We start from the raw sequence: 13,245 nt of genomic DNA, 5'->3' as shown, positions 1-13,245 counted from the left end.
TCTGTCCCAAGGGGTAGACCAGCTCGGTCCACAGCAGCTGCATAGCCCCATCCCTGTCGGAGCCAGTTCCTACAGCACAGTGACACACTCAGCGGGGCTCTGAACTGTTTTCCCCACACGTGTCCAAGCTAAGGACACTGTCTTGAAATAAACATTACTAATGATTAGTGGTGTCACCTGCCTGACATGATGTCACAGTCTTTGTGTGTCTCCATCGCCACATCATAAAATGAATTTTAGTTTATCACGATGTTCTGACCATTCATCCAACTGCTATCTTTGGAGGCCAGGAGACAGAAGGATTTATTGGCAAATACACATGTAATCTGCTAAGTGCCAGGCCCAGAGCCAGGTATGGAACCCCAAAGACAGGCAGGACAAGGTCTCTGCCCTCAAGGAGTTTGGGATTTTATGGAGGAGAGGAGTGAGCTCACCGGTAACCATGCGTCAGCATGACGATGTGTAAGAGACAGAGGGAACTGGGAAAGGGACAGATTCCTCACGAGGGGTGGGAGTAAGGGCATGACAGTGACAATCAGAGCTGTCCTGGATCTGCCACCCCGTCTGTGCGCGCCTGTGAAGGCGGTTGCTCCAGGCAGAGACAAGCCTGCTGGCCACACAGGAGGTGGTGACAGCCCTCGCACTGGGGAGTGACCTACACCGAGGTTCCAGGTGTCTGCCAGCCTGGCTAGACTACACTCTCCAGGTGAAAAGTAAGGTTGACATTAGTGTCCCCAGGTAGCAGCAAGGCATGGGGCCTCAGGAGATTGGAATTCTGAGAAAAGTGGAGAGGAATCAGGGTGGATATTGTAGACAAAGAATGTCACTTGCCATTTCAGTAAACAAAGGAGGATGGTCATAAAGCCCTCAGCCACTGCAGCCCCCCCCAACGGTGTGCCCTGAGGGGATTCAGGATGAAGAAAGCTGGGTAGGTAGTTAAGGTGCATATCAATGGAATAATTTTAATAAGTCCAGATTCTTGCATTGCCCCATACAAAGTAAAGGGCTAAAATCATTACCTTGAGATGTCTCTGTGTGTGTGTGTGTGTGTGTGTGTGTGTGTGTGTGTGATTAGCAGTAATATTTTGATGTTGAACCACAGGGGTTTTTTTCCAGCAAAAACTCCCCTATATCCTGGCTCTTCCCGTACCTCTTCGGAACAATTCCTCAGAGCTATCTGAGAAGCTGATTCCCGGGCTCTAGTCCTCAGTGAGATCATGGAATAAAACCTGGCACAAGGTTTCAGTCGACAATATGTTCATACACTGGCTTTGCAAAATCCTTCAGATTGTTATTTGATGAAATTCAGGGGTAGAGCTTACGGTATATTTTGGATACAAATTTGCCTCATAATTTTGGAAGTGCTGATTTCCTGGGCTAAATAACATGTTCCCAAACATATGTTGTTAATGCTTTGTACTTGGCCTGGATCTCTGCCCTTCTAAATTTCTGGGGAGATCTGGTGTCCTTGAGGATGCTGCCCAGGGAAGCCACTGAAGACTTTGGTGGCTGGGGACAGCGGGGACAATGGGTAAGGTGAAGTGGGGCAGGGAGATTTGGGGGCCTCCGGGGCCTCCTCTCTTCCTCTCCGAACCTTTACAAAGTCAAGGGTGGGCCAGCCTTCTTTGGGTGGTGATCTTGTCCATCAGAGGAGCAGTTGTCTTCTAATTGCTCAGTTTTTATTGTCCTGACTAAAGACTATAGCTTGCCCAAAGATCACCTGGAGTTATATGAAAGGGAGCAAATTTTCAGCAAAGGGAGGAAATTTACTGACCCTTAGGGGTGCCAGAGCCACAGAATCCCCATGTGTGGATGGGACGGTAGGTGGAGATAGGAATTTTTTCATGTACCCCTAAGAGGGCAGAATCTCCAGAAGTGGAATGACGTCTGTGCAAGTTGTCCCAGGCTAGGGAAGAGAGGGAGGCTGGGTCTGCCACTTAGAGCAAAGTGACCGGGTTCAGTCACTTAATCATTCAGAGCCCTACTTTCCTATCTATAAAATGGGAACAATACAGTCTCAGCTTTTGGTGCAGAGGGAAGGAGGGCAGATGTGGAAGTGCAGCGGAGGCGTGTGGAGAGTTAGTATAGCTGCTCTGAGGTCAGGGCAGGTCTAGCAGAGCAGTGCCAAGAAGGATCTCAGGCTGTGTGTTAAAAAGCACTTCTCAGAATTTTCATAAAAGCGTGATCCAGGCTTTGGGTCTTTTCTCTCAAAGTCTGGGACACTTTGAACAAAATTGTGTGCTACCTTCAAAGAGCCTCTAATTTCCAGAATCAAATAAAATGCGTCCCTGCAAACTCCTGCATTTGTACTCAAAGCTTACTGCCTGCCTGTGGCTTGTCTGAAAGACTGAACATTCTCCTAATCAATTTAATCACATTTTGGATTAGAAGAGTTATTTTATGCTGGGAAGGACAGTGATACATTGAGAGACAGGCCAGGTCAGACATGTTTTGGTTTGAACAAGTTTTTTGCTGTACGTCCTTGGGCCATTTCCCTCCTGTGTAGACTGCTCCCCTGCTAGAAGGTGCCCTCCTGATGGGCAGGTAACCAAACCTTAGTCAGGCTCCCGAACCTTCTCCTAGGCCCATCTGTGCACTTTCTTATAAAATCCAGTTTTATCAAGAGCCCTGCTAAGTCAGTTTAACCAGAACCTGCCCTCCCTCCATATCTGACCATCTTTGTTATCTGATCGAGTTCCTCACCCTCCACCAACCCCCAGGGGATGTCTGATTACCCTGGCCTGTCTTCAGCAAGAATCCTGTTATGTCGGTTTAGCCAAATCCCCCTTACCCCCATGTATCCTCTTAGTAATTTTCCATCCTCTGACTCCTCCCCACCCCCACCCCCCTGACCTGTTACTAGGCTATAAATTCCCACTTGCCCATGCTGTATTTGGAACTGAGCCTTGTTCTATGCCGAGGTGTCTTTCCCCCTATTGTAATTCTCCTGAGTAAAATCTGTTTCTATCACTCTAACTAGTGTCCGGCTCTGTTTTTTCTTTGACACAGGACTGGGTATCTAGTTGCCCATCTCTCCCGACAGGGTGGGCATTGCAGGGCAGCCATCTGAGACTGTGGCTGGAAAGAGGAGGGAGGGGTTTGGGAGGAGGAGGGCAGGGTCAAGATCCGGCTCTCTCCTGGTGGAGACCCAGGAGACAACAGAACCGGGCCTGACAGGACCTAACAGGGAAGGGAATGTGAATGGTCTATACCGGTGCAGACGGGGTAGATGTTGTTCATGAGCTCTTTCCGGCTGACTTTACAGCTGGTTTCTATGGCGACCAGAGATGATTAGATTAGGCAGCACCTGCTCCTTCCAGCTTCAGGCCCTCATAAGGTCATTCTCAAATCTTTCCTCTTTGCCTTTATTTCATAACATCATCTCTGGCCTGAAGTATTTAAGCTCTTATTATATTGGGTTTGCTGGTGTATGAGACCAAAATGAATCACAGCTGATAATTCCAGCAATGCCACTTCCAGGGATTTATTCTAAAGGATTTTCCGTATGAGTTTGTTAAAGCAGCAGATTGGGAAACACCTAAATGTCCATCGAAAGTATAGTAGTTAAATGGTACCTCCATATACCCCCCACAGGGAATGCAGGGTGGCTTTACAAAGGGACAAGGATGCTCTTTATATGCGGATGTACAGTGATCTCCAAGATGCCTTTTTTTGGTTTGTTTTGTTTTTTTTTAAAAAAAACATTTATTTATTTGCTGTGCCGGGTTAGTTACGGCACACACGATGTTCTTTGCTGCCTGTGGGATCTTCGTTGTGGCGTGCAGATCTTTAGTTGCGGCATGGGGAATCTTTTAGTCGCTGCATGCAGGCTCTTAGTTGCGGCATGTGTGATCTAGTTCCCTGACCAGGGATCGAACCCCGGCCCCCTGCATTGGGAGTGCCGTGTCTTAACCGCTGGACCACCAGGGAAGTCCCCAAGGTGACTTGTTAAGTGCCCTGTGCAGGAAAAGCTATCATTTGTGTAAAAAAGTTAAAAAAAAATCTTTGTAAATTACAAAGATTACTCTGGACAGACATGTAGAAACTGATAATCCCAGAATTTGGCAGTAGAGGGCTAAAAGACTCACTTTTCGTCACATACCCTTTTGCTACCTTTTGGATTTCATACCATATGTACCTTTACCTATTCAAAAATGATAAACAGAATAAAGGATGCAGTACCAGGAAGATGGTGCACCTATGAACGGGACACTTCATTTTCACAACGACCAGAATTGAGGCCTTCTCCCAGACACACAGCTTCCCTGAAAGTGTGTGGGAAGTTTGGGAAGCACAGTCTTGCTTCCCAAGAACTGGGTTATGGTCCTGAGGACTGAATACTGACTTGCTGTGTGCTTGTAGGCTGGTCACTTCCCCCCTCTGAACTTCAGTTGGACCACCTGACAACCTAAGGGCCTCCCAGATCCTGGGCTCTGCCCCTGAAGGTTGGCCAATACGAGGTTCACCACACAGCCACTAGATGGTGTGCTGCCCCTACTGCTAAAGGAGAGATGCTGTGGCTGGGGCCCATCCAGCTTTTAAAAATGTTTGTGAGTCACGTGAGGAAACTTTAACATCAAAAAGCATCCGCCCCAGGAGTATCTTGGGCATTGTAAGGTAAGTGATTCAGAGAGATGCAGAATAACAAAAAGAGGAGCTGAGGGCTCAGCTTCTCTAGGGGTCAAATGGTGGAGGGTGCAGTCAAGTGTCCTCAACCATGATGGGAGAGTGGACTGCTTAAGAGGTTGGCAGGACCCCAGGCCTGGCACAAGGTTTCAGACGCCCTGTCAGTTTAGGGATTCCTTGGCTGGGGCAGACGGCCTTGAAGGGCATGGGCTGTGGAATCAATGCTGGGCAGGTCTCTTGACCTCCTTGAGCCTCTGTTTCCCATTTGCAAAACGGGTATAATAGTCATAGCTACCCTATAGGGTTGATCTGGCAAATAAACAATTATATGTAGTTCCCTTAGTAGTTTCTGACCTTCACACATCAGAAGAGCTCAGTAAATGTAGCTTTCGTGCATATAAAGAGTGGAGACTCAGTTGCGTCTATGGAGGACGCTCCTGGGTACTGATATCCATGACCGAGCCCAGATGGAAGGCAGGAGGGCTTCTCGGAGAAGGAGGTTCCCCATGTGAGGCAGCAGTATTCTGAACTACTTTGCAGATGGAGCTAATCACTGCTGGGCTCAGAAGGCATTCCCTAGCCGTCCAATGTAGACGTTTCCCAGATTTTAGTTTTTATGCGGACATTCGAGGAAAGTATTGCCTATCTTTGCTTGAAAGCGGTTCTGTTTAAATGTTATAAAATGTGAACGCTATGGAATAAGAAGGGAGGATGACCTTTTAAAGAAGTTTTTGGCCAAAGCCAGCATTTGAAATGGCTGGAAATCAGTAGGACTGTTAATGTGTAATTTTTAGCGACTCCAGGCAAATGACCTTTTCTCCACAGCAGAGATGGGTTTTAGCCTGAGGGGGCAGGCAGGGCAAGTGTGTCAGGGGAGGACATGTTCTCCGGAGTGAGACGTGACCGTGTGGGCGGGGCATCGGCACCTCCTAGCTCTCTTTCCCGCTGAGCGGCTCCCTCAGCTATGGAGGTGCCTGGAGGAAGGGGCGTCCTCTTCCCCCACACAATGGGGATGTTTTTCACCACATGAGGTTGTGCCTCCCGGAAGGGGCTCCTTTGATTCCACCAAGGGGAATCGAAACCAGCTTGCTTTAGGCCTGAGAGAGTCGAGGGGGGAAGTAGGTTTTCCTTTCTCCAACATAGAGAGACCTGCGGGAGATCTTTACTGAAAGCAGCAGATCCCAGTCTTTCTCACTTTCTTTCTCCAAAACAGTGCTTCCAAAAGGTTCCTGTGAAAATGCAGATTCCCACGTTGATTGCTTGGAGATTCTCAAAGGGTGGGTCTGGTGAGTTGGTCCTGGCTGGCCTGGGCTGTCTCCGCACCATCTGATGAGGGGACTCCTGTGTGAGGGGCCCTGGGGCGGGGGCCGGGGGTCAGCACTGAATGATCCCAGAAGCATGGGCTGGAGAGAGGCAGCTGAAGGACCGCAGAGGCCCCATCTCAGGGCTGCTGGCTGAACAGACGAGCTTGGGCAATTCCTTCCAGAAGCAAAGAGCAGGCCCAGGCTGAGGGCAGTGAGGTGAGGTGGGAAGGACACTGCATTTTCAGTCCGGGCTTTGCTCCTTCACACTTTGTGACCTCGGGCAGATCATTCAACCTCCCCGAATCTGGGCTCATCTGTAAAGTGGGGAGAGTGATTCCTGCCTTGTACAGCGCTGGCGTCTGGTAGGTATTCAACAGTGGTGGCTGTTCTCTTCCCTGCAGTAGAGAATTTTAACTTGGCCATGGACCCCTGGGGGACAGGCTTCAGGGTATCTGCCTGTGCTGTGGGAACAGGGGATGGGGTGAGCCTATGCCCCTCGTAACTCTGCCCAAGCACACCCTCTCCCTGCCAAGGAACCCCTGGGCCAGCCGGTCCAGGCCTCTCCCTGATTCTTATTCTCTCGGTTCAGAGCTGCTGAAGGTACAGATTCCTGTGACCGCCTCCTTGGTCCTTCTCGGGCCTCAGTTTTCTGATGGGTGAAATGAGGCAGGTTGAGCCTTTGGGGTTCCTTCTAACTCTGGTCAAATCTTGTGCAGTGATTAGTTCTGCCCTAGGCCGACCGAGGCAGGGAAAGGCAAGCCCCATGTGATGCTTTACAGCCCTGCTGAAGACGGGACCTGGGCCTGCACTGACTCCCCGGCAGCTCCCAGTGCATCCTCGGTGACACAGGACGTTGTCCGCATGCAAGAGTCAGATTTTTCCCCATGAATCGACAGGAAGGAAGGGAGAAGTGCTCTCCCCAATTGTTAAAACCAGAGAGGCCTTTCAGGCCGAGACTGGCTCTGCCACTCTCCTTGTATGACTACGGACACATTATTTCAGCAATGAGTCGCCTCATTTACAAACCGAGGGGCAGGATAAGGTGGTCCCTTCGGGGCCTCTCCGTAATGGCAGACCCATGAGGCTGGGACAGCTTGGTCCTACCCTGAGCTGTCTGTAAATTTCCTCATAAAGATCCATCCCGTCCTCGTGCTTTCTGGGCCCTTCTTGAGGTTGGCTTGGAAGCTGAAGCTCCCTCCTCCTAAGCGTTTTAGCTGTGGGACTTTATAGACAAGTCCACAGGCCTAGCTGAAGCATGCAACCCTTATTTGTAGGGTCTGACTGCTTCACACGTTCAGGGAGGAGATGAAGGGGTCAACTGTACAGTGATGTGCTGGGTATGGTAGATTACAAGGTTCATCTTAACACCCCAGGCAGCTGCTATTCATTTTTGATGCTTGAATTGAAAACAGGATGACAGCAGTCTGGTCCAGGCAGACAGCTGGCCCAACATCCTGGAAGCCCATTCATTTGCCCACCCCTACTCCCAGCCTAGAGCTGGCCCTGGGGGAGGTGGTCTCTTGGGGGAGGGACTTGGGTCTTCTGAGTTTCCTCAGCTGTTGGGGGGTGGAAGAGCCAAGTGGACATGTGGTACCTGCCTGCCACTCCTGGCCTCATACACTCCTACAGGCCTGTGTTCCTCCTTCCTGCCCTGGAGGCAGGGCTGTTGGGGCTACTGCTGCCACAGGAGGATCTGATCCGTGAGTTGGAAGCACCTGTGAAACATGAGGCCGGGGAGAGCCAGGGAGATTCCATCACAGGGTTTTGAAAATCTTCCCCCTTCCTAGCTGTGCCACAGGCCCTCCTTGGCCTCCCTGGCAGACAAGAGGAGTAAATTGTTCTCAGCTCTGGAAGCAGCAGCTGGGGCATCCCAGGCCCCCTCAGCTCTTGGAGAAGTGCCTGCTATGTGCCCCCTGCCACTCCCCTGTCCAGGCTGGTATAGAGATGGAGCAGTCCTTCCAGAGAGCAGTTGCATCCATCAGGACAGAGTGGAGGTCCTTGTACTTTGCTGCCAGGCGTATTTTCTGAAACTCTAAATTACATGCATTGTTCCTTTGCCCTGGCTCCCTGCTGCCTGTGGAATAATATACCCACACACCCCAGCTTGGTGGATGCATCCAGGGTCTCTCTTCCACTCTCCTCCTCTTTTCACTCCTCTTTCTTCTCCCTCCCACATGTCCACAACCATCTTTTTTTTTTTTTTGTGGTACGTGGGCCTCTCACTGTTGCGGCCTCTCCCGTTGCGGAGCACAGGCTCCGGACGCGCAGGCTCAGCGGCCATGGCTCACGGGCCCAGCCGCTCCGCGGCATGTGGGATCTTCCCGGACCGGGGCACGAACCCGTGTCCCCTGCATCGGCAGGTGGACTCTCAACCACTGTGCCACCAGGGAAGCCCCACAACCATCTTTTGATGCCTGTTAAGTGTAGGTACCTGTGAGGCTCCAGAGATATAACCACGAAGGAGATGGACACAGAGCTTCCCTCCTCAGCCCCACGCCCTCCCCATCCCAAGCAGCCCTGGGCTCTTCCCATTGTTCTGGATCCTTCTGAGAGCATTGCCTTGTCTGAGCCTTCATTCAAGTTCCTGCCTCTGCAGTGCCTTTGCCATTTGCTACATCCCAGCCTTCCTTCCAGGCTCCGTCAGGGCCAGCTCTACTCCATGTCCATCCCCTCCCCGGCCAGCTCTCCCCCCGCATCAGCCCCCTCCCCTCCCCAGCATGTGTGCATACCTGCGAAACCGACAGCACAATCAAGACAGTGAATATACCCCCACCCCAAATCTTTCCTGTGCCCCCTTTTAAAGTGCCCCTCCTGGCGCTGTAAACCGTCGATTTGCTGTCTGTCCCTCTAGACCAGTTTACACTTCCCAGAGTTTTAAATGGATGGAATTCTACAGTGTGTCCTCTCTGTCTGACTTCTGTGATCTTTCGTTTCTCATCCATGTTGCATGTAGCACTGGTTCATCCCTTCCTGTTGCTGAGTGGTAACTAGTTCTCGGCATGGAAATGCCCAGTTGGTTTATCCATTTACCTGCTGGTGGACGTTTGGGTTGTTCCTGTGTTTTGCTGTTACAAGTAAAGCTCGGCAGCTTGTGCTGATAGGGAAGGAGCACTACTTGGGAGCTGGCAGCCCCCCTGGCTCTGTCACCCACTCCCTGTGTGCAGGTCCCCTCTCCTCGCCGAGCCTCAGCGTTCGCTTCTGGAACATAAAGAGGACTCATGGGCCCTCAGGTGCCTCTAGCCCTGACAGCTGCTGTCTTTACGTGTCTGCATTGTCCCGGCCTCCCAGGGCCTGCTCCGCCGCACTGTGCTCACGGTGATGGGAGGGCCCGTGTAGAGTCTGGGCCTGGTTAGGACCAGGGTGCTCCGGGCACAGCGCTGCCCAAGCCTTGCTCTAGAGCCCCGAGGAGGAAGCTCCTGTTCCTCATCCGTTCCAGTGGTCTCAGGTGAAGGACTTTGGAATTAGAAAGGACTGCCTGACTTGTGCATGAATCCCCTGCAATGTTCGTCCAGGCTCTGCTCCAGGGACTGGAGCCGTTGCCTCGTGTGGCAACCACACTCACCGTTGGCAGCAGACAGCTGACCCTCGGAGTCTACCCACCTTGGAAGCTGGGGGGCCCGGGCAGGGGAGGTGGAGCTAGGTCTGCCCCTGTTCTCCCTGCCCGGCTCACTGGCTCCCTCCCTGCCTCCAGGCAGCCCCAGCAGTGCCCTACTTAGACCCCAGGGAGGGGTCTGCCCATCTGTTCGCCCGCGATGGGCTGGAGGGGGCGGGGCAGCAGCAGATTCCTATCACATCTGTGGTGCCAGATCTGGAAGATTAATCCCAAATCATTCAGGTCTTGGGAACACTGGACTCGTTTCCCTGCAGCCTGATTTCACCCCCTCCCCCTCCTCCCCCCTCCTCTTGCCCTCAACCTGCTACTCCCTCCCGGGGGCTCAGGGAGGGCTGTGCTCAGGCTTACCCTGTCTTCCAGAGGCTGCTGAAGCAGCAGCCGGTCCCTAACTGCCTGGGAGGGAATCTGGGAAGGTGAGAAAACAGAGCAGCACAGCTACCCAGAGGGTATGGTGGCCAGTTTGGAAGGTGGAACCACAGCCTCGGGGTCAGAAACTGGTTCTGCCACTTACTGGTTGGTTGGGTGACTTTAGGCAAATGGTGTGACCTCCCTCACCTCCTCTCCTCACCCAGGAGATGGAGACAATTGATGTGATGAGGGCTGTGATGAGGTTCTGGTAACACATCTAGCCCAGCTCCTGGCGTTTGCTTAATACATATTCTGTGCTCCACCCACCCCAGCCCCAGCTGACCTCAGGGTCCTGGACGTCAGCAGCTTCCCGTGGCAGATCTCAACTCTTAAGGTCATCTGAGTGCTCCAGTGACTGCCCCTCCCCCGCCCCTCCCCTCAGGGACAGACCAGTTGCCTGAGAGAGGAGCTGAGTCTGAGCCGGGAAGGGGATGAATGGGTGGTGCTCAGCTCTGGGGCTGGGGCTGGGGCTGGGGTGTGGCTGGGCAGAGCTGAGCTAAATGATGATGCCCAAACGAGGCGGTGGCGGGGGGAAGAGGGTGAAGGCTGAGCTAGGCGAGGAAGCACCTGCTATTTTCAGCAAGTCCAAATCCCCAGCCCAGGTCACTGACATCCTGGGAGACTGGAGAGCTATGGACTGGAGCCTCATCACCTGTGAGCGTTGATTAAACAGACAGTTTTAGAGCACAGATAAAAGGAAGTGGTAAGTAGCTGGAGCCAGTAACAGTTCACCAAGAACACGCTGGAATAAATGTCGTCCTAAATTAAGGGTCCTCTATTCAGTCTTGTTCTCTTTGATATTTTCATCAAAGGCTTGAATAATGGCACAGAAAGCTGGATTATCAAATCTGTGGGTGAGCTGGGAGAGAGCGGGAGTAGATTTAACAGTGGAACCAGGCTTCAACACCCAGAACATCATCAAAAGCCTGGAACCAACCAGATGAGATTCTAGTGGCGCTAAGTCAGCGAGATCTTGCACTGACATTAAGAAAAGCAGCTGCTCAGCTACCTCGCAGGAAAGATCTGGCTTGAAAGGTACATAACAGGCGTTGACTTTTTCTCTTACCCTGGCATTTGCTACCTGGCATATGCACACTCAGGGGCAAAGAGATGTCCTCAGTCCTCCCCGGCCTGGGTAAATAAGCAGGACATCAGAGAGAGGAGGGAGAATCACTTTAGTTCTGAGCTGTCAATCTGGGGGAAGAATGCTGTGGTTCCCTCCTCTCCAGCCTAGCCAGGTTGGGGCAGCGGGCTCCCAGGAATCCCTCAGTGAAACTACCAGAAGGGGAGACAGCATCTTCTTCCCAGGTTGGGTGTCTACTTAGACATAAACTTGCTGCTCCATCTTCTGCTTATTTGAACAAGGGTGAAGAGCACTGGGGAGGGGTGGCAGGGGTTCCTGGGGGCCGTCTGTACTCCCACTGACTGGCATGGTCAGGATGTGGGAGTGTCCTGTGGACCAAGTGGACACTGGAAGTTGACTGGGCCACCTTTGGATTTTTACAGTGTTCCACCCAAGAGGGCAGGCTGCGGGGCCAGAGGAGGCTGTAGGGGGACCCCCGCGGGCTAGATCCTGTGGGGACATTGGGTTGCCCCTCCGTGGAACAGGGCGACGAAGACGCTCCTGTGTGGGTTCTGAAAACCCCACACCGGGCCCTGGAGAGCCAGCGTTGGGAGCCAGGCCACACGGAGGGCTTCCATTGCCTTCTTTTTGTAAAAGTCTTTATTGAATTTGTTACAATATTGCTTCTGTTGTATGTTTTGGTTTTCTGGCCATGAGGCACGTGGGATCTTAGCTCCCTTACAGGGATGGAACCTGCACCCCCTTCATGGAAGGCGAAGTCTTAACCACTGGACCACCAGGGAAGTCCCTCCATTGCCTTTTAAATTCCTCTCCCCAGCCTGAGACTGTGGAAGGGCCAGAAATAGGAGGGGCTGGGGAGAAGAGCATGCCTCCTCCCCTTTCTAAGTCCCTTCGGCTGAAGGATGGTCTATTCTGGGAACAGGGAGAATATGAGCATTAAAATGGATCTGAGATTAAAGTTTTAAACTGGACTAGACTGGACTGGACTTCCTGATACCCAAGAGTGACCACAAAGCTCTGGGATTAGCCCCAGCTGATATTTAAGAGGCAGGAGGAATGGGAGACTCAAGCTAGTGTTGCTAAAGGCCGTGAAGGGAGGAAAAACAAAGCCATTTCTCCCTTGGGGCCCACCAGGTTCAGAGAGTACAATAATCCCGTTGCAGGAGCCTGAGGGCCATGGGGCTTTCAGCTGCCAGTAATGGAAAACCCATCTGGGTCTTACACTTTTTGTCTCCTGTGACGAGATGGCCTGAGGTCAGGGGTTCCAGGGGCCGCTCACTGTCACAGTGACAAATAAGCTCTCCATCTTCTCCTTCTGCCATCCCCACTGCGTCCATGACGGCTTCTCTCATGGCTGTCACCATTCCAGGCATCACACATAGACCTGGCAAGGTCCAGTCAAAGTAGAGTGGCATTTCCTCCCTTGTGACTTCTTTTAGGAAAGCCTCTCCTAGTAGCCCCCAGCAGACTTCTCTGAAGAACCCGTTAACCAGAATGGAACACACTCGTACTAATTTAGTCTTTGGAAAGCTGCTTGAGGTCACCGTGATTGGCTGATTTCCTGGAACAGGCGTTGCGGGAGGGTGAGCACCTGAGGAAGGTCTCCCTCTCTGCCATCAAGGCAGAAGGGCGCAAGGATGGCTCGCGATTAGGTAACCGGTAGTGTCTGTCACGGTGGTTCACACGACAAGCTCCGGGAAAGTTTTGGTGGGCTGCAAGCTCAGCGTGAGGTGGCTGTCCATATGTCAGATGTGCTCTTAGGCTGCATTAATAGGAACGTCCAGAGCAAGGGAGAGGATGTTCATCACCTCTGTGCGGCTGGACCGCACATGACGGATCAAACTCCTGGGGAAGAAGTCATCTGAAGCTCTTCCGGAGAAGGGCTGGTGAGAGGTCTGTATGTACTGTTTATGGAAGTGTGGCTGAAAGAATAGGACATTTAACCTAGAGAAGACTGGGAGGTACCTGTCCACGTGGGGAGCCATCTTGAATCCTTTAGAGCAATGCCAGAAACAGAGGGAATTACTTCCTGTGGCTCCAGAAGGCACAGCCAGAACTGGAAGCAGTTCTTGTCTCAATAGAAAGAATATGGTCAATGTCTCCATGTGGTCGTTAGAGCTGCTTTTCAGTGAATGAAGGGGCAGCCTCAGAGAGCAAGGGTCCTGTAAACCGAGGCTGTATGGCCTGGTAGGGAAGATGTTGAGGCAATT

Source organism: Physeter macrocephalus, unplaced genomic scaffold, assembly GCF_002837175.3.
Source record: "Physeter macrocephalus isolate SW-GA unplaced genomic scaffold, ASM283717v5 random_196, whole genome shotgun sequence".
Lineage (NCBI taxonomy): Eukaryota > Metazoa > Chordata > Mammalia > Artiodactyla > Physeteridae > Physeter > Physeter macrocephalus.
This window is presented reverse-complemented; position numbering follows the sequence as displayed.